Here is a 20,833-nt window from a genome sequence, read left to right on the forward strand (position 1 = left end):
TTTAATCACTAGGCACTGCATCTCTCTGATTTATTATATTAGCATTATTTTTCAGTTAACATCTGAAATGTTGAGTCTCACTTGAACGTCTGCTAAGTGCATATTTATGTAAAACCAGTTCTACACTGTAGCAAAAACAGATGGAAAATATTGTGTACAACTTAATATTTTGACACTTAATTTTTTAAATAATTAAACTCATTCCAGCCATTTTGTCATTATGATGTGCTCCACTTTTGTCACTTAATCAAGAATGTTTCACATAATTTCAAAGGCTCCATGAAGGAAAATCCAAAACAAACTGTGTACCAGATTTCCACAAGGAAAGAAAAGCATTTTGACCTTACTGGATATGTACCTTGGCTTAAGATATCTATTATGAAAATTTACTGAGAGATTCAGTGGCTGAATTAAAAAGGTGGAAAACATATACTTTTAACAACAGTTTCACTAATATTTATTTTTTCTGCCTACATTTCAAGTTATTCACCTATTTTCCAGCATCACTGACAAAGATGTCATTATGCATAATGATACACAGATAAACAGCAAAAAAATCAATTTCTAATACTAAATATACAAACTTTAATCGATAGACAAAAAATCTTCTCATGAAGCAGTAGTAGAACACACACATAAAATACGGTTGTAAGTGGCAAGCTTTCGGAGCCAGTGGCTCCTTCTTCAGGCAGAAGGGTTGAAGGGGAAGGAAGAAGGGTTAAGGAAAATCACAGGAGAGGTCTAGAAAAACAGGTAGATTTCAGGAATGTCACCCAGAACTGTGGGTCAGGGGAGACTTACTGCACAACAAATTATCTCTGTACACTTACCAGAAAGTCACATATTTAACTAGAGATTTCCATTTCAGAAAGCCAGTTTGAAAACTACGCTTGAAAATTTCTGCTAGTAATGGAGATGATGGGGAGCCCATCGCTAGTTCATCTGTTTGTTGTCAGAATGTGTTTTGGAAACAAAAACAAAATTGCTTTAAACGCAGCTCTGCAATACCCATAACCTTCACTGCTGTATTTGATCAACACGCTTTTTTTTTTTTTTTTTTCCGGAGACAGAAATAAGCACATCAAATGAACATATTTACCAAATTATAATACAATTAATACTACATTTTGCTCTAAAGTTTAGTTTTTTCTTGATCGCAGCATTAGTTTTTCTTGCTGTATTGTGCAATGAGGCTTGAACCATAGCATACACTGGCTGAGCTAGGAAGTTGTCTTTACGAAGCTTATTTAAACCACATAGTAATGTTAAACAAGAATCATTTTACCACTGCTCTTATTTCAGTCTCAAAGAAAATGCTGGTGCACTTATAAAAAGTCTTGACTGGCTTATTCACCATGAATTAACTCATGGGGAAGAAGATGCAAGAAAGTAGGTTAAGATGGTATGGACATGTGCAGAGAAGAGGAGAGTACTACATGGGGAGAAGAGTTGAAGACCTAGAAATTGAAGGATCAAGGAGACGAGGAAGACCAAAACTGAGATGGAAAGACAAGGTAGCAGAGGACCTGTGGAAGAAAGGATGGCTCAGAGAAGAAGCACTGGGTAGGCATTTATGGAAGAGAAGGATGCAGCAAAGCAACGCCGACCCCACATGACATGGGAAAAGGCTGAGATGATGATGATGAGGAACTAACTCAGTACAGCTTTAGAGGATGGAAGTCCACAAAAGTACAACTGAAATGTGATTCAAATTCCCAAACAGTTTATGAAACATGCCACAACTACTTATAGGTATGTTAAAAGGTCATATTGTTCCAAAGAAACACCATAAAACAAGAAAGGGTAAACTGTGGTACACCAAAGAGTTGGAGAATTTAAAAAATAAGCTACTACTGTTAAAGCTCCTTGGCAAAGTAAATAATTTTAATGAAATTAAGGACCTGAAAATAGCCAATAAGAAACTGTATAAGAAAGAGTTACAATTGGCTAAACAAAGATACAACACAAATCTCATAAAAAGTTAGCAAAAACCAGTGCAAAACAGCATGGTCAGTAATTAACACTGTTACAGCTGAAATCAGAAATTTTGATAAGGCAGTCCCAATGCCAGCACGTACGTTCAATAAATATTTTGTAAGCTGTGCAGATGATATAAAAAAGTTGATTTGCAAACCCAATGTAATATATCTTGAACACTTCAAAGAGGTATGCCAAGATGTTCCTTAAAACTGTCAAAGAAATGAAAAAAATCATGCCGTACAGATATTTTTAATACGTCAGTCAATGTAATGGAAGAAATTATACATTACACTGCAGCACGATTAACACATTCTATAAACTTGTGTCTCATAGAAGGGATTTTTTCCTGAACCTCTCACACTATCCAAGGTGACTCCCTTCTTTAAGAAGGGTAGCAAATCTGATCCAGGAAACTATAGGCTAATTTCACTAATTCCAGTACTAGTGAAATTCTTTGAAGTCATTACGTGTCAGCAGATGTACGAGTACCAAGAACTAAATGATATGTTAAGTACATCGCTGTTTGGTTACAGAAAAGAAAAGTCAACTATACATGCCATTGAACTCTTAAATGAGAGACACTGTAGAAGCATTTGAGGATCATGCTCACATACAGGTAACCTTATGTGATCTGAGCAAGGCTTTTGACTGTGTTGACCACTCTGTTTTATTTCCTGAAGTTTAGTGCTTTGGAATATGTGACCAATATTTAAAACTCATCAGATCATACCTGAACAAAAGGAAGCAAGTGATGAGTTCAGGAAGTCATCTGTCAAACACACTTGAGGTTCAACATGGAGTGCCACAGGGTTCTAAATTAGGGCAACTTCCATTCCTTGCACATATAAATGACTTAGCAGAAAACATAGAGGTGAAGTCATAATTCTAGTACCTTCCGCTGTGGAAGTCGAACACGCGGCAGAACAAATGGACGTGGTCAGCCCATAGAGGGCTCCGCCTCCGCGCAGCGGCTCTCGCGCAGCGAGGGCGCCACCACTAAGCCACGTGCAGACAGTGGACAGTAGCCGCTCCCTCCGGTTTCGTATGTAGGGACCTGATCTGCTCTAGTCCAGCAAGTCTGGTACTCGCTCTGGATTTCGTTTCTATCTTGGCAGTACTGCGTTCTGGTCGTTGCTCGTTGTTGACATTTGCCTGGCTCTGGTTCCGAGTGGATTTACGTTTGGTGTTTGGTATTGTGGTTTCCACAAGCCTCCGTTGTTTATCTCTTCCTTGTTGTGTCGCTCATAGTCGGTCGTGGTCGGTTGTTGTCAGGTGTCGTTGGTCTGTCGTCCGACTCATCCTGTGTTTACCCGGTGAGGCATGCTCACCCGCCTGGCAGCCCCGATCCGCAGCTCAAGGCGTTCCCGCTGTGGTTGTGGTTACTACAATAATAGTTTTCAGGGATGTGTTTTGGATATGACTGAGTCCCGTTCGTGCAAAGAAAAGCCAGGCTGTGAAATAAGTGCTCAGTCATTGCAAGTCATTTCCAAAAAACCAGTGTATGCAAAATGTCGTAAAAAGTGTAACTCAAACAATTTTGATTCGTGCAAGATGGTAAATAAAGAAGAAGAGATAACACCCTTAAAGTTAATGCACTTAAATGTGCAATATCTCAGAAACAAACTAGACATTCTACAAATATTGATAGAAGAACACTTGCCACATGTACTAGTAATAATGGAACATGGGCTAAAATGCAGTGAAATAATATACTATAGATTAGAAAGTTACATACTAGCAAGTAGTTATTGTAGGCAAAACCATAAAGGTGGTGGTGTGGCAATTTATGTTAATAAGGATATAGAAGCTAAAAAAATTTCCTTTCTTGAACACCACACCAAAGAAGGAGCAATTGAAATAACAGGTATTGTAGCCCACAGTAATGATCTTAAGTTGCCAAAGCATAAAGTGATTGGAATATATAGGCCACCAAATGCTGATGTAATGCTGTTTATGGGTAAACTTAGTAGTGTTGCTGGACAGGCTGATTCTAATGACCTTGCTATATTAGGTGACTTTAATATAGATGCAAACTCAAATAGTATAGTAAACTTGAAACTCAGTGATGTGCTGACCTCATACAATCTTGTAAATATAGTGAACTCTGACACCAGAGTGAGGGACGCATGTTCCACTAGAATAGATTATGCTATAATCATCAAAGATGTTGTAGATAAGGTAAATTACAGTAACTTAGATTTTCTTTATCCTGACCATTTCTGTCAGGTGATAGAATACAAAAATTCAGTTGTGCCTAAAATAACAAAAATTGTGCTACAGAAACGAATGCTGAATACCTCAAATATTAATGCTCTTAAACACAAACTAGCAAATGAGAAATGGGATTCTGTGTACCAGGTAAAAGGGTCGGATGAGAAATGGTATTAATTCTACTCAACCCTATTGCATCATTATGAATATAGTTGTCCAGTCAGAGAAATCCAGAAGGTAGTTAAACACTGTCAAAATGGAAGTAATCCTAGACTAAAACTCCCAACAAATCTGATTAGGCTCAGGCAGCAAGTACACGATCTAAACCAGCTTTATAAAGCTACTACTATGCAGGTTTTCAAGGAAAAATACAATAGGGCCAAGCAAACTTTTAAAACTGAAATTGTTAATCTAAGGAAGCAGATTAACAGCAAAGCAATAGAACAGTCTGACAACATAAGCAAAGCATCTTGGCAGCTGATTGACAAATACCGAAAAGGTCCCAACAAGATGAACATGGAACCACTCAGCATAAGACATGATGGTAACATTATAAAAAACCCAGATACTATATGTAATATTTTTAATAACTACTACATTTCTGGTGAACAATCAATGCATATTATAGATTCACGGGTTGAGACCCGATGCCATCTCACCCAAGGTACCGAATTTGAATTTGTGTAAGTGAATGAGCAGGAGGTTTGCAGGGCAATATACATGCTAAAGAAAAAATTTTCATCTGTATGGGATGTTGTATCCAGTGCTATTACTAAAGTGTGCTTAAAAGAAATCTCTAAACCTCTTACTCATCTGATTAATTGCAGCATTAGAGAAAACATGTATCAAGCGGTTCTAAAAATGAGTGTAGTGAAACCAGAGTATAAAAAGGGAAGTAAGGAAGAAGTCTCCAACTATAGACCAATATCATTAATTCCCACTTTTAGTAAGATATTCGAAAGCATTATCCTTTCTCAGCTAAGTGCCTTTTTCACAAAACACGAACTGCTTGTAGATTCGCAGCATGGCTTCAGAAAAGAGCTAAGTACAACCACAGCAGTTACACAGTTCATCCATGAAGTTTACTGTCTGTTGGACCAGAAGATGCAGACTGCCGGTATGTTTTTGGACCTGACAAGAGCATTTTATACAGTAAACCATAGGGTACTTCTTAAAAAGCTAAAATCTTATAGTATTGGGGATCAAGCCATGAATCTTCTAACTACATACCTGCTGAATTGTAAGCATAGCACTAAATTGTCATACAAACTAGATAACAAAATCATGAACTCCCAGTCCACCAGTGAACCTGTATTACAAGGTGTACCACAGGGCTCAATCCTTGGACCCTTTCTCTTCCTTTTATATACAAGGACATTGCACAACCCATTAACTCCCATAATGTGAGCTATGCAGATGACACATAAATCTTATTCTATGGGAGCGAATCTAAAGAGCTAGAATCTCTTGCTACCAGTGGTGTAACAGAAGTAACAAAATACTTCAATGATCAGGGACTCAAGGTGAATGTCACCAAATCTCAACTACTGACATTTAAAACAGGCAGTTCTCATCACAACAATATGAATAGTGTGTGTAATATCTCTACAACAGAAAATGGTAACTGTAAATTCCTGGGTGTATATGTTGATGAAAATTTGTGGTGGACATACGACATTAATTTCGTATGCGGAAAAGTCAGTAGTGCCATATATCTCCTCAGCCAGCTCGCAAAGATAGTTCCTAGCCAAGCACTGAAATTAGTATATTATGGAACACTTTACCTCTTTCTCAATTACAGAATTGAACTATGGGGCTGTGCAGCTGATGTACATTTAAAAAGAATACTACTACTACAGAAAAGAGCAATAAGACTTATACATGGGATGGGACATAGAGATTCATGTCATGAAGTGTTTGTGCATCATGAATATCTGACAATATATTCTCTGTACATCTTCAAAATAGTTGTATTTTTATAAGTTAACCAACAGAAGCTATCAAGGGCAGTGATGTACATGATCACAACACTAGAACGAAGTGTAACTATTTACGTAACAGAACAATGTTAAATATGACTGATTGAAGTCCATATATCAGTCGTTTGATTTGGTATAACAAGCTACCAAACTCTCTAAGAACGAACACAGGAAATGTTTTTAAAACTAAATTAAAATCTTTTCTAATAGAAAAATGTTGAAATATGGAGGCAACGATGAACTAACTGAGCCCCGATTTGAAGGGCATATGAACTAGAACTGGAATGAACACAGAAACATGAAGAATTCACATGAAATAACTCAGGACAAAGGTCCACATTTGGGTACAACTGAAATGTCTTTCTGTGATCATCTGTACAGGGTGCCCACTACGATGAAGTCCAAGATTGTTGGCAGTGGCAATGAGCAGAAAGGTGCTGTGGATGCATAGTGGTATGGTACCACAAATCCAGGACCTCACTGGTAGTCAATAAGTGTGTCCAGTGAAGAGGAGCCTGCTGGAGAGGCTGACAGTAGTCCAGCAGCTGTGATCCTGGCAAAGGCAGGAGACAGCACTATCTAGCAGGTAGTAGCAGCGGGTGAAGCATAACCATGAAGGAAGCTTGTAGTAGGTCTGGAGCCTAGTGCTGAACTGATTGGTGACCTACGTATCCATCAGTGGAGGAATACAGGCATGATGTCATGTTCACATGTGACAGTGCAGATGGAAATAGGTGCCCATGACTGAAGTGCTGTTTACCATGGCCTACATGCCATGCATCAGTGGGGCTTGTGCCGCCAGATGTTGTGGTGACTGCAGCAGGCTTCGTGATAAACAGCTCAGTGACTCTTCTGTGGACAATCAAACTCCTGAGGTTCAGGATAGGGTCATACCTGGCCCACAAAGCATATCAGCAAGTATTGTGGCCAAGTACACAAGGCCCAGCCCTGCATATAATGCAGTCCTTACATGGTCCTTATTCAGCTTTGTAGCTTAACAGTTTTCAAGAAGTCTTCTTTGTATGATCTGTTTTATCTAAAAGCACCACAGTGCTCCCTTCATCTACCTTTATCACAATCTTCACTAATGTTTACTTTCTTTTTTAACTTTCTGACAGTGTGTACTTCTCTGTTCCACTCACTTTTTGACTGAATGTGTTGCAAATGTAAGTGATCAATTTCCTCTGCGTACTTGTATTTAGTAAGGTTGTCATTTTGTGGAGTTAATTCTAAATTCACTCCCAACCGGTCTAACAATTTGGCCTAAGCGTTCTTTTGGGAGCATATATGTCAAATACTTTAGTAACTTCACTGTTTGAAGGATTAGGGATAAATTTGACAAATCAATAATGAAAAATGACAAACACTATCTATAACTGAGCCTTAGTGTAGCACAGAAAGGATGAGATATTCAGTTACAAAATCTTTGAGCACTTACCAACTGACATAAAATAATAATAGCTAATAAAACTAATTTCAGATATAAACTGAAATAATATATACTTGACAACTCCTCCTATTTTAGAGAAGAATTATTGGAAGTATTATAATATTGTTAATATATGGAGGGAGGGAGAGAGGGAGAGGGAGAGAGAGAGGGAGGGAGGGGGGGAGGGAGAGAGAGAGAGGGAGAGAGAGAGAGAGAGAGAGAGAGAGAGAGAAAGAGAGTGTACATTGTTAAGCACAAAATCACTGAACATAAAAAATAAATGAGTAAAAATGTAGGTCAAGACAAGCAAATAAATTGTCAGCATGTTGGCATATTTTTCACTGATAAAGTGTATTATGATTTTAAAACTCACTTGATCCACATCATAGTAAGGGTTTGCAATGTGAGCCATGGAAAATGCAAACAACTAAATTAAACTAGGCTATTTTCAAACTAAACTGAATTTTCATAGGCTGACAGTCTGTTTTGAACTGTCTGTAGTTGAGTTAATTTTTTCTTTGTTGTAATATACATACTGTGGACTACAGCTGACATTGTTTCTCTTTTCATTTTGTCTTATCCTGAGAACTTACATCAGTGCCAAATTTGTGTTAATCACAGAAGTATTAATTTTAAAGGTGCACTCACAATCATTCTTGCACAATATCATTCCTTAAGATCCTCTTTCTCTCAGTAAATTATTGAAGTGGACCCTGTCAGACATGGCAGGAAAGTGGCTAATGGCTGAGAGGGAGCAGCAGCGATGTTATGAGATAAGAAAATTACACAGGTGTGCTCATCCTGCTGTAGGCAATGAGAGTTGCAAGTGACACACTATAATGTGGAGGACTAGACTGAGAGGAGGAGGTACGCCAGTGGAAGAGGGGAACTGCACAGAGGAAAGTGTGAATACAGATTGAGCAAAGAGGGAGGCCTGGGGGATAAGTGTGGAGGAAGGTGTGGCAGTGGCTACCAGAGGTTGAGGCCAGGACGATTGCAGGATCTAAGGATGTGTTGTAAGGACAGCTCCAATCTATGTAATTCACAGAATCTATCATAAGGAGGAGGATCTACATGATAAAGCTCATGAAGCAGCCAGTGAAGTTAAGCGTGCTGAGCTCATCAGCATGTTCTGCCACTGCATGGTCAACTCCACTCTAGGCCAAGATTTGGCAAGGCCGTTCATTCTACTGGACAGCTGGTTGGTGGTAATGCCCACATAAAAGGCTGTGGAAGCAGAAGAGCTGGTATGTGATTTAACTTTCAAAGATGGCCTTCCTTCCAACAGACTAGGACAGGCCTGGCTAAGATTTGTGCTCCCAGAGTGCACTCGCAATTCTGGAGTGTAAGCAAGTCTGGCAAGTGCTTTCGCTTCCCTCATCACTGCACTGTTCTGAAATAGTATATTTATTTTCACTTTTTTCCTATCAAGGCAATACATTTATTACTTAATTAAATAAGTACATTAGGTAGTCTTAATACAATGAGCAGAATAACACATCCTTTTTATTAAACAAAAAGTTTTACATACAGGCATTTAACATTAAACACTGATATCCATAAATTCAAACATATTTCAATTTAGAATAGAATATGTAACATATCTGGAACTATGGTTTGTGATACAAGTGTTTGCACACATTGCTGAAATAAATATTGAAATAACTTGAACAGCTTGTCTGTGCAGTTGAGGATATTGCTCCAGGGATACCATTTTAGAAGAGTCTTGTAAATTGCTGGGTTGGTAAAACAGGTTATTTACCATGTTTCTACACTGTACATCTCTCACTCAAGTTCAAAGTAATGAGGTACATCAGCAGCCAAAAGAGAGAATATTCTGACAAATGAACTGCACTCAGTCTTCAATTGAGTGAAGTCTTGGAATCTCTTTCAGAACTCATGAGGAAATGTTTCAATTACTGAAATGTGGTGGCATGCACGGTCTACAAATTACTGCCTTGAGTTTTGAGGCAGGCTCCAAATCATGAACTTGACACCAATTTTTCTGTGGATTTAATTTTTGTTTGATAACCACAATCTTGTCCGCCATATCCATTACTAAGTGATTCTCCTAGCCTTGCATTAGGAGACTTAATGAATTCAAATAATTGATGTTACCCATAAAAGATTTTTGTCACTAATTTACTCATCCACAAGTCAGTTTTTCCCTAATGCCCACCTTCAGTTCAGCCAGCATTCACTCTCGCTCATCAGGAGACCAGTGCATCATATTACCTTTGTGTATGGAGTTGCAATGACTTTTGAATGAGTGTTTTTTCAGCTCATAAAAGTGTGATGGGATATTAAGCACTTTTTATGGTCTTCAAATGATACAAAAAGTAAAGAAATTCACACTCCACATTAACGATGTGGGTTCTCTACCTTTTCTTTTTTTGGACATGTTTGTAGATGCCACAGTACTCTTAAAGCAAACATAAATCTAATTTAACATAATTAGTAGTGCAAGTGAAGTGCTTGATGTGCGATAAGGTGACTGCCTAGCTCTAACTGCACTCAGGTGCAGCCTTCCTTTCCTTCCTCATCCCTCAGCTCCATTTGCCACTGTGCTTAGTGCACCACGCAGGAGTGGGGCCAAAGTGCTCATACCCATGGAGCATTGTTTGGCCAGGCCTCATTAGGACATATCTGAAGCCACATTGGAATAGTATGTGATATGTAGGTGCCTTAGACATGTCTTGTAACTAGGTCTTCCACGCAGATACGCCTCTGTATATAATCAGTGCTTGAAACAGGCACCAATATGGTGATCACTTCACTTTCTCTTCTTTTACCTTCATGTTAAATAGAACTTAACTTTGCACTGTTCACTACTTCTACATTAATTCCACATGAAGAAAAATTTAATCTAATTTTTCTTGCAGCAGTTTCAGCACATATCCTGCTAATTCCTCTGTTTCAGCCTCTGTGTCTTATAACACACCAGTAATATTATTGATAAATGCTTCCAATTTAATGTTTTTTCTTTTATTAAATTCTTTGCTAATCTTGATTTTGTCACATACTTTACAGACCTCAGAACTAGGTGTTCTGCCTTTAATGGCATTTCTCTCTGTTTATTCCTTACATTATAACACATCTGTGGCCACATCCAAAAACATTTCTGTTCTCCTATCTCCCATGCAAAATTACTGAATTTTCTCCATGTTCCCATCTACCAACTGCCCTACAAATAATTTCTTACCCTTTCTCTTCTCCTCTCATTTCCCTGTATCTATGCCCCTCCCCCTCCCCCACCCCCCATTCATTACAGATGTCCCTCTTTCTATTCTGTTCTTCATTCTCCAAATTGTCTTTATCCTCTCCATAATCCCCCCCCCCTCTCTCTCTCTCTCTCTCTCTCTCTGTCTCTGTCTCTGTCTCTGTCTCTGTCTCTCATCCTCTGCCCTGTCACCCTTACTGCACTCCTGCTGCATTCACAACCTCCTCTCTGCAGTGATCCTCTGACTTTGTTCTATATCTCCCCCCCCCCCCCCCAGTACACTACTCCATGCAACTGGACACAGTATACAACTCTCCCCACCTCTGGCTAGAATGAGCTTACTCCTGCCAAACTCCTATACCAAATCCTTGTTTCCTCGCCCTTGCATCCATTAACCAACCTTTCCCAACCCTTCCTCCCACTCCTCGGCTTCTTTCTTCCCTTGCCCTCTCCATCCAATGCAAGACTTCACCCCAGTTGAGCTGCAGTGCCAACACAATGTAGTCAGACGGAGCGCCACAGCCACGCACGAGTATGCGTATTCCCTTAGCTCTGAAGAAGGATTCATCCAAAAGTGTATCAGCATTCTCATCTTATTTGTGTGTTGTCACAACTCAATACCTATACTATATGGTGAGATGATACCTTTAGTCCTTCAATTACTTATATTCCACCAAGAACTTTCCCTTCTAATATTCAACATGAGTAGATATTTTATTAAGAATAGACCAGGAGGCAGCTAGTTGTGATATTCCATTGAACAGCATGGAAAATACAACATGTCATAAATGATGTGTAATTATTTATTTAATCAAAGTGCAACTTTTTACACTACATTTTTAGGTGGGGTATGTTACTAGTGTTGGTTTGTAAGCAAATATACTAGTGTTGGTTTGTAAGCAAATAATTAAGTGTAAATAATTTATTGCATGGACCTTAATTGCTATTTCCTGCACAACCTGAAATACGCACCACTGGATGTGAGGCAATAATGTTTTCATATTCTTGTAGTACATATTGTCACAACTTGTGCTCGTACCCTCTCAGTCACATGTGTCTGTAGGATCTGCCTGTGATTTTTGTAATCATGGATTAAACATGCCATTAAGCCCTGAAGATACTGAAAAAGATGCTGCTTTTGTGGAAGATGGTCATACCTTGAATTATATTGCAGGACTGCTGAGAACAACACCTTCCATGATTTCCAGAACCATAAGAAGGTACATGAAAAATGGAGACTATTCAAGGAAACCAAAGTCCAGTCCAACTTCAAGTTCTCTGCAACCATCAGAACATCATTGTTGAAGAACAAAACTGACTCTACCAAGTTGAGGGGTAAATGTTAGTGACAGAACTGTCCAAAGAAGACTGGAAGAAGTCAGTCTTCGATCCAGACCTCCTTCAGGCCCAGAACTCACCACAGAGCATTGCACAGCTCCCTTACATTTTGCAAGGGAGTATCGTGGCTAGGGAGTACAACAATGGGAGCAAGTGTTGGTCACCGATGGGTCATGATTTGTCCTGCAATCACCTGATGGTAAACTGAGGGTCCAGACAAGGCCTGTGAAAAGGCTTCCACTTGCACATTCCATTAAAAATGCCTTTTCAGCATGGGTCTCTCATGGTGTGGGCAGGGAACAGTATGATGGCAGGGATGGAATTTGTCTTCATGGAGCATGGGAGCCTTACAACACATTGGAATGTGAAGGAAATCCTTTTGGATTATGTTATACCTTTCACTCAATTAGCTGGTGGTTTTACACTAAAGTATGGCAATGTGTGCCCATATGTTGAGAGAAATGTGCAAGAGTACTTTGATGAAGTGGAGGTTTATGCTATAGTTTGGCCTGCTTGAAGCACTGATTTGAATGTATGGAATCAGCTTGGGGAGGGGTAGGGCCCATCAGCACTATTCAGAGATCCTGCAGGACATATGGGAGATTTTCTTGAAAGAATAGGTTGAAAGAATAGGAGATGATTCCTCAAGAGGACATTGCAACATTAATCTGTAGCATACCTGAAAGGCTGGTTGCTGTAATTGGTGCAAAATGAGATAACACAATCTTTTGAAGATGTGAAGTGAGATCAGTAAAGTAAAGTGGAAGTGTAATGTATGAAGTGTAGAAAACCAAAACAAAGGTGTATTACCTTCAAGAGCTTTCATAACATTTGCTTAATATGTGTATCCATTCATGTTACTTTCACATCTCTGACTTAATTTGTTTATAATCATACAATATTTTACCATGAAATAGTAGATTAGTGTAATGAAAGTGATTGGAATTTAAAACAAAAAATTAAAAGAATTTTTTAAAGAAATTGCAGTGTTGCATTTTTCATGCCAGTCTGTGTGGCATTAGCACTACCATAGATGAAGAATGATTGGGGAAACAGTGTGATGAGGTTAGTCAGAGGCAATATGTCATTTGGTTCTTCATGATATAGACAGAGGAAACATGCAGTTGGCTTCTGCTACACTTTTGCAGACTCTACTTGTAGGTTGTCACTGAGAGTGAGAAGAGGTGGAATAGTATGCGACATCTACAAAAATGAATACCGCAACCTCAGACCTCTTGTTGCTGTGACTGGCATCACTGTGAAGGCTCTTAACTTATTCCCACAAGGGTGTCAGGTAATTCTTAGTTTTTCTTGTAAAAAAAGTTGAAGGAGCTAAAACTCTAAGTTCCTTCCTCCACAAGTACGCTAAACCCATTTAGGATCCACTTGAAAATGGGTACCATCTTACTAGTGAGTTTTTATTTGACCCCCCCCCCCCCCCCAAAAAAAAAAATCTTTTCAACATGTTGGCATCACTCTTGATGGTTCAAGGTATCTTGGTGTAATGTAATGAGCTTGAGCAGGTGACAGCAGCCACACAAGTAGCTTGCCAGTTACATAATTCTAGTGCAGGCATTGTAATACTGCTACCTCAGCATTCTGCACTCTGCGGGCTGCCTTACGATGGGCTGGGTTGCTCCACACCAATGCCTGGGGCACCGATTTTCAAGCATACATGACAGGGTACAGGGCATTCTGACACAACAACACTGCATAGACAAGTGTATCTGGGCATACAGCCCAGCTGAAGATAACTTGTTCTTGGGACTTATCTCTCATCCCATAGCATTAGACCTGTCCTGTTCTGATGTTAGACAGGGCTTCTGACATGTCTACCACAGGTGCCATGTTGCACTTCAACTTCGGTCCTGACTTTTGACTCCAGCTTCAGCTCTGATGCAGTCCCCATGCCAGCCAGCAGCCTCCATGGGCCGCAATTGATACTAGATGCAGTCATACGCCTACTAGTGTCAGCTAGTCTTATTGTCTCCCATGTCGGACTGGAACCACCCCATTGGGGCCATTCAGCACATACCTGCACCTAGTTCCCACTGAGTTTGGAGATCCTGCATTTGACCTGGGTCATGCTGAGTCTGGATAGCTACATCACAGACTGCTGGCAATGCTCACTGTTGGTTAACTCTTCATGTCAGGGTTTGTGTAGTCACTGCCTACCTCAGCAATGCCACACTGCTGTCTGCTGCCAGCATTGCAGTTAACACATTCCAACATGACAGTGGTTCCCAGTTAGCTACTGACCAAAATTGCTGTATAAATTGTGCAACCAACAAAAGCCATTTACCTTCTGGGAGATTTCTCTAGCTTCGACATCCCCACGGATCTGGCATTACTCATTCGCTGATGTTATCCATACTCATCATCCTTATGGTCAGGAGGCCATCATGCCATTCTTGGATGACTACATAGTGGGCATTAACCAGGACCACTACAGTCGGTGGCAGAAGTGCTGCTGGAAACCAGTGAGCAACATTGTGGGACATTAATTCTATGGTGCTACTTCATAATGGTGAGTGCAACACACTATTTTTCACACTTATGATTTTCGTGTTGGTTCCAGTCCTGTTGAATATTTTCCTCATACAGTGTGCACAGGCTTTGGAATGTCTGAATCAGGGGTAGAAAAAGTTAGCACTGTAGAGGCATTCAGACCATACTAAATCAAATGGTACAGATGCAGGCCGACAAAACGGAATTACACAAGTAATTACAGGTATTGGAGTAGGATAGGAGGGAACACTCCTCATTCATTATAGTGACACCCATCCTTAATACCAGTACCACCAGCAGAGTATCTCTTTCTTTTACTAAACCAGGGGGAAGATATGTGGGCATCTGTGGGTAACTTACAGCAGATACTTTACAGCAGGTAAGCAATGATGTTGGTCAGAAGAACAACTTTTGCATATGGCTAAAATACATTCATCGGGTATGACATAGCAAGCTGCAACCAGTCCACTTGCTATTATTGCACTCCTACCAATAAATTTATACTTTTTATTACACTAAATTTCATCTAAATCTAGTCATACACATTGTGTATAAATAGTAAATTCCCAAACCTATTCAAATATTATTCATACCATATTGCATGCAAATTTACTATCAGAGGATAGTTTTCAAGGTGCTGCTTGCGTGACTCTATTTAGGTTCTTCAGGAAACCATGTTAATTAAGAGTAATGGGTATGGCAATTGAAAATTTTACTACTACGCATAGCAAGGAATTCTGACTGAGCTAATCCATAATTGTGGTAATATTAATCCATAATTGTGGTAATATTGACAACTATCATTAGAAAGCTAGAGATCCAGACTTTTCAGTAACACATTTGAATTTTCCTGAAAGCAATTAACTTGTCAGAGGCAGCTGCATTACAGTGCCTGCCACTGAAATTGTGTGGCTACTGTCACTGGCTTGAGCTGATGACATGACGCCAAGAAATATTGAACCACCACAATGTTGCCAACATGATGAAAAGATGAGGGGATAAAATAAAAACTCACTAGTAAGATGGTATGCATTTTACTGTGGGACCTAACTGTGTTCAGTATCCATTTAAAACTACTGTTGCCTTTTGCGGCATTACACCCGTTTAATTTCCAAATTTGAAACTATACTTTCATTGCCCTAGTTTTTCTGCACCAAATGACATCTGTCATTAATCAATTAAGCCAATAAGTAAGAATCTGCATTATTTCAAATAAGGCAACTCTATTTGTAAATAGGGAATTTGCAGTGCAGGTATATAAAATAATTTTGTAGCCTTTAATATTTTGTTAACTAACTAATTATAGTGTAAATCAAATTATTGCCTGAACAAATAGCTCATCCACTCTAATATACTTCAAACATATAGTTTTATAAAAATGTGTAGTTCCCTAGATTACAAATTATTATTACACCAGTCTGTAAGTATCCCTCCCCTCCCAAAAATCATCAGTCCCACAGTAGCCAGTACAAAACAACATCTATTTACTAAAAGAGTCTGCTGGCAGCGTTAGCACAAGCAACATTTGTGTTGCAAAATTTGCAGTCAGCAATTATATGAGCAACATCTTTGTAAAATGTCTTATTTATCATTAACTTTTTGAGTCAATTTGTGATTAACTTCCATGCCCATTGTGTCTTGGTATTTTAGTGTCAATAACATGGACATCTGTTTACATCTATAAATGATCATTAAGTTTATAGCATTCAGTGACTGTTTGATAGAAATCCAACTTAGATATTCAACTGAGACTTGTTAGTAAAAGCACGTGATGAACATTTACCCACTGTCAAACCCTTTTGGAGGTTATTGTATGTGACTACCTTACATGTGACACTATATGAGAACTGAAAATGGTCATCGTGTTACTGTGAGTACTAATAAATATGCAATGCTGTGAATGTAGCTAAAAACCATGTTATGCATGTTATTTGAGAATCTATCATACAACCAGTTTTACAGCTCTTCAGAGAAACTCCTCTGATGACAACTGAGTTCAAACCAGTGATCACAGATAAGTACACATATATTAGGGACACTAAGACATATGTGGTGTATAATGAGGAGTTATGGAATACACCAATGTTTGAGAGTATAAAGGGTGGGTTTGTTATAGTGATACAGAATGAAGAAGAGCTATAGGTATTTTAGGGAAAAGTTGAACAACATGTTTCAGAAGCAAGAGGGGGCAGGGTGGGTTCCATTGAGAACTTTGTAGACAAGAATAAGAAATTAAAGGTAAATACACATGATTAAAGTTTAATACAGATGAGTTAACAATAACAGAGAGTGATGACACTAACAGGGTCCTTTTGGAACAGACAGAACAGAAGGTACTGGATGAATTTTTGTTGGGGTCACCTTCTGATGTATCAAGCAAAGTGCTGCAGCCCCAGGTTACCACCTCCAACACATCCCCCAATCACACAGTCATGTACTGAAGGCTGCTGAAGCTCCAGTCCAGTAACGACACTACATCTGGATATTGAATGAAAATAATCCAACACTGACACAAACACGCTGGGTTGTTTACACCCGAACCTCCAGGAGCTGCCACAGTACTGTACAGTACCAGCCTTGCTACCAGAGGCATAATTGTCACCAAAAACAATGCTGCCATTGCAGAACTACCTTGCCTCCACAAGTCATGTACTGCTGGCGTGTTGAGCCAGTATCCTTCCACTGGGTGGATATTTAGGTCATTGCCTGATCGCTCCATGTAGTTCACACTTGAGGTTTATGATGGCTGCACCTGGCACTTCATGAGTCATAGAGTTCACATGGTCGAACCAATGTGGCATACCTCATCACAGTGTTCATGAACTTCATCCTTTCTCGAGCACTTTACTCTCACCACCACCCACATTACACAGACTTCAACTGTCTTCGAGCTCTCATCTTGCTGTACCTTGTCTCGACCACCCCACAGCATTCTGTTTTCAATCTGTCCTCAAGCACCACACTGCTCTCCATTGATCATGGCCTCACATACTTCATTTGTCTAAGAACAATCCACTGTAATCATCAGTGGCTGACTTTAAGCCTGAACTAAGTAGTGCAACTCACATCTCAAGAAACTTTGTTACAGTATTCTGTTCCTTCATTTTCATAAATGTTCACCTCGGTCATAAACATTACAAAAAGTAGGGGAAGACTGCAGATGTCATATGTTTCCAGTGTAGGCAATCAAGCCACATATAACGGGAATGCTGTGAGCTGCACTGTATGGACAGTGGGCGAATAGGGAATCCAGAACAGGGTTTCAGGCAAAAGCCTAACAGAGGACATGATAAGTGGACATGGGGCAGGAATAACATCTCACTGTTATCAGCAATGGGAGCTCCAAAGCAGCCACGTGGTGCTCCAGTTTATATAAACATGGCCAGAACACACACAGTGGTGGAATTTTGATTATACGGCTTAGTGGCTGGAAGGAAACATAAATTTACGCTGGACGCACGATCACAGGTGTCCACGGTAAGTTGACACCGGAAGGTCTAATATGTTTTCGCCACCAATTGGTTCTCTGTTTAACTGCTCAAGGTAGTTTTCAGATAATGCACTTAAAAAATGTCACGGGATTCTTTGTCCCTGCCACCAGTTATAAAAGTTTGAGTCTCCCAGTCTACATCTGGCAAATTAAAATCTCCACCCAGAACCATAACATGGTGGGGAAATCTACTTGAAATATTTTCCAAACTTTCCTTCAGGTGCTCTGCCACAACAGCTGCTGAGCCAGGGGGCCTAAAGAGCCATCCAATTACCATGTTTGAGCCTGCTTTAACCATGACCTTCACCGAAATTATTTCACATTTCGCATCTCCGTCAATTTCCTTCGATACTATTGCACATTTTATCGCTATAAACACGCCGCCCCTTTCACTGTCCAGCTTGTCTCTGTGGTATACATTCCAATCTGAGTTTAGAATTTCATTACTGTTTACATCTGGTTTCAGCCAACTTTCTGTCCCTAGTACTATGTGGGCATTGTGACCGTTTATTAATGAGAGCAGTTCTGGGACCTTTCTATAGACGCTCCTGCAGTTTACTATTACCACATTAATATTGTTATTCCTGTTGCGTTTTGCCTACTGCTACCTTGTTGCATCTCAGGAGGCGCCTTGTTGGGCCTAGGGAGGGAATTCCCTAACCTAAAAAACCCACATGTGCACTCCACACGTACTCCGCTACCCTTGTAGCGTGTAGTGCACGCCTGACCTATTCAGGGGGACCCTACATTTCTCCACCCGATAGCGGAGGTCGAGAAATTTGCACCCCACATCTCTGCAGAATGCAGGCAGATGGGCAGGTGTGGTTATTGTAGTGGAATAGTGGAGACAACTGCCATGTGGGTGCATGCAACATGTGGTATGGGCAGACCTGCTGATGGAAGTGCTTACCTGCCAGCAGTAGTAAGCCAGACAGGGCAGTTATAATACTAGGTTCAACAACCACAGACCTTGCTTTCACTTTATGCAGTGTGTTGTTTCCAAATGCTCAGCTGTCAGTCACCCGTGCCAGCTGCATGTTCTAATTATTTCCATGCTTGTCTCTAGGCAATTCTGAACTTCCTCCTTCAACATAGATTGACTCTCACCATCAATTTTCTTTTCCTCTTACAAGGTTTAGTTCCCAGTTTATTGTTGAGCCACTATCGGTCCATTCAATACCTTGTGCCAACAGAGTTGTTAAGTGGTGTTGTCACACCTGGGCAACATTAAAGTGGCAACAAAGGACATTCTTACATGTGTTACCCTCCTTCCCTTTTCCTATGGTTAATTTTGGGCAACCATGGACCTGGCATTTCTGCAATTCTGGCAGCAACAGTTGTGTCTACAGAAGGAGCAACAACAACAGCAGCAGCATGCGAAGATGAACATGCTGATCAATCAGAATGCGAAACTGCATCCTCCCATGCCACACAGGGGGTGGGTCAAGGTGCCCGCTAAGCAGTTTTCTTCCTCAACATTGTCATTGAGGCTGTTTGATGATTTTCATGAGTTGATGGAAAGGTGGAAAAATTACCTGTGCTGGTTCTTGCTGCACTGCCAGGTAAGGAATATTGTTGGTCTAAAATTTGAAGTCCTCTACTGAGCCCAAGAAACTCTCCTTTGATGATCTTTTACAGCTGCTTACGCAGTATTTAAGACGACAAACCAATGGATGGTAACATGGGTATAGTTTAACCAGCACCACAAGTGCCATGGACAGTTGAATGTGACCTGGATCATTGATTTGCAGGGTCTCTCACGCAAGTGTCACTTTGACTCTCCCAAATGTGCTATCTCATATGCAGACTCGCTAATTTGGGATATGACTGTCTGGTTAGTGTCTGATCAATCGGTATTGCAATTGTAAACTGTCGAAGCTGCATTGGTAAAGTACCGGAACTTCAAGAGCTGATAGAAAGCACCGAAGCTGAAATCGTTATAGGTACGGAAAGCTGGCTGAAGCCAGAGATAAATTCTGCCAAAATTTTTACAAAGGCACAGACAGTGTTTAGAAAGGATAGATTGCATGCAACCGGTGGTGGCATGTTTGTTGCTGTTAGTAGTAGTTTATCCTGTAGTGAAGTAGAAGTGGATAGTACCTGTGAATTATTATGGGTGGAGGTTACACTCAACAACCGAGCTAGGTTAATAATTGGCTCCTTTTACCGACCTCCCGACTCAGATGCATTAGTGGCAGAACAACTGAAAGAAAATCTGGAATACATTTCACATAAATTTCCTCAGCATGTTATAGTCTTAGGTGGAGATTTCAATTTACCAGATATAGACTGGGACACTCAGATGTTTAGGACGGGTGGTAGGGACAGAGCATCAAGTGACATTATACTGAGTGCACTATCCGAAAATTACCTCGAGCAATTAAACAGAGAACCGACTCTGTGGAGATAACATCTTGAACCTACTGATAACAAACAGACACGAACTTTTCGACTCTGTAAGCGCAGACCAGGGAATCAGTGATCATAAGGCCATTGCAGCATCCCTGAATATGGAGTAAATAGGAATATAAAAAAAGGGAGGAATGTTTATCTGTTTAGCAAGAGTAATAGAAGGCAGGTTTCAGACTACCTAACAGATCAAAACGAAAATTTCTGTTCTGACACTGACAATGTTGAGTGTTTATGGAAAAAGTTCAAGGCAATCGTAAAATGCGTTT

The 20,833-nt window shown here is 40.0% G+C and overlaps 1 protein-coding gene across 1 annotated transcript in view; it reads right to left on the reverse strand.

The window, feature by feature from the left end:
* LOC126184876 (methionine aminopeptidase 1D, mitochondrial) overlaps nt 1-20,833 on the reverse strand; it is a 136,637-nt gene that overhangs the window by 28,194 nt on the left and 87,610 nt on the right. The gene's annotated exons all lie outside the window — the stretch shown is intronic.

Source organism: Schistocerca cancellata, chromosome 4 (genome assembly GCF_023864275.1).
Source record: "Schistocerca cancellata isolate TAMUIC-IGC-003103 chromosome 4, iqSchCanc2.1, whole genome shotgun sequence".
NCBI lineage: Eukaryota > Metazoa > Arthropoda > Insecta > Orthoptera > Acrididae > Schistocerca > Schistocerca cancellata.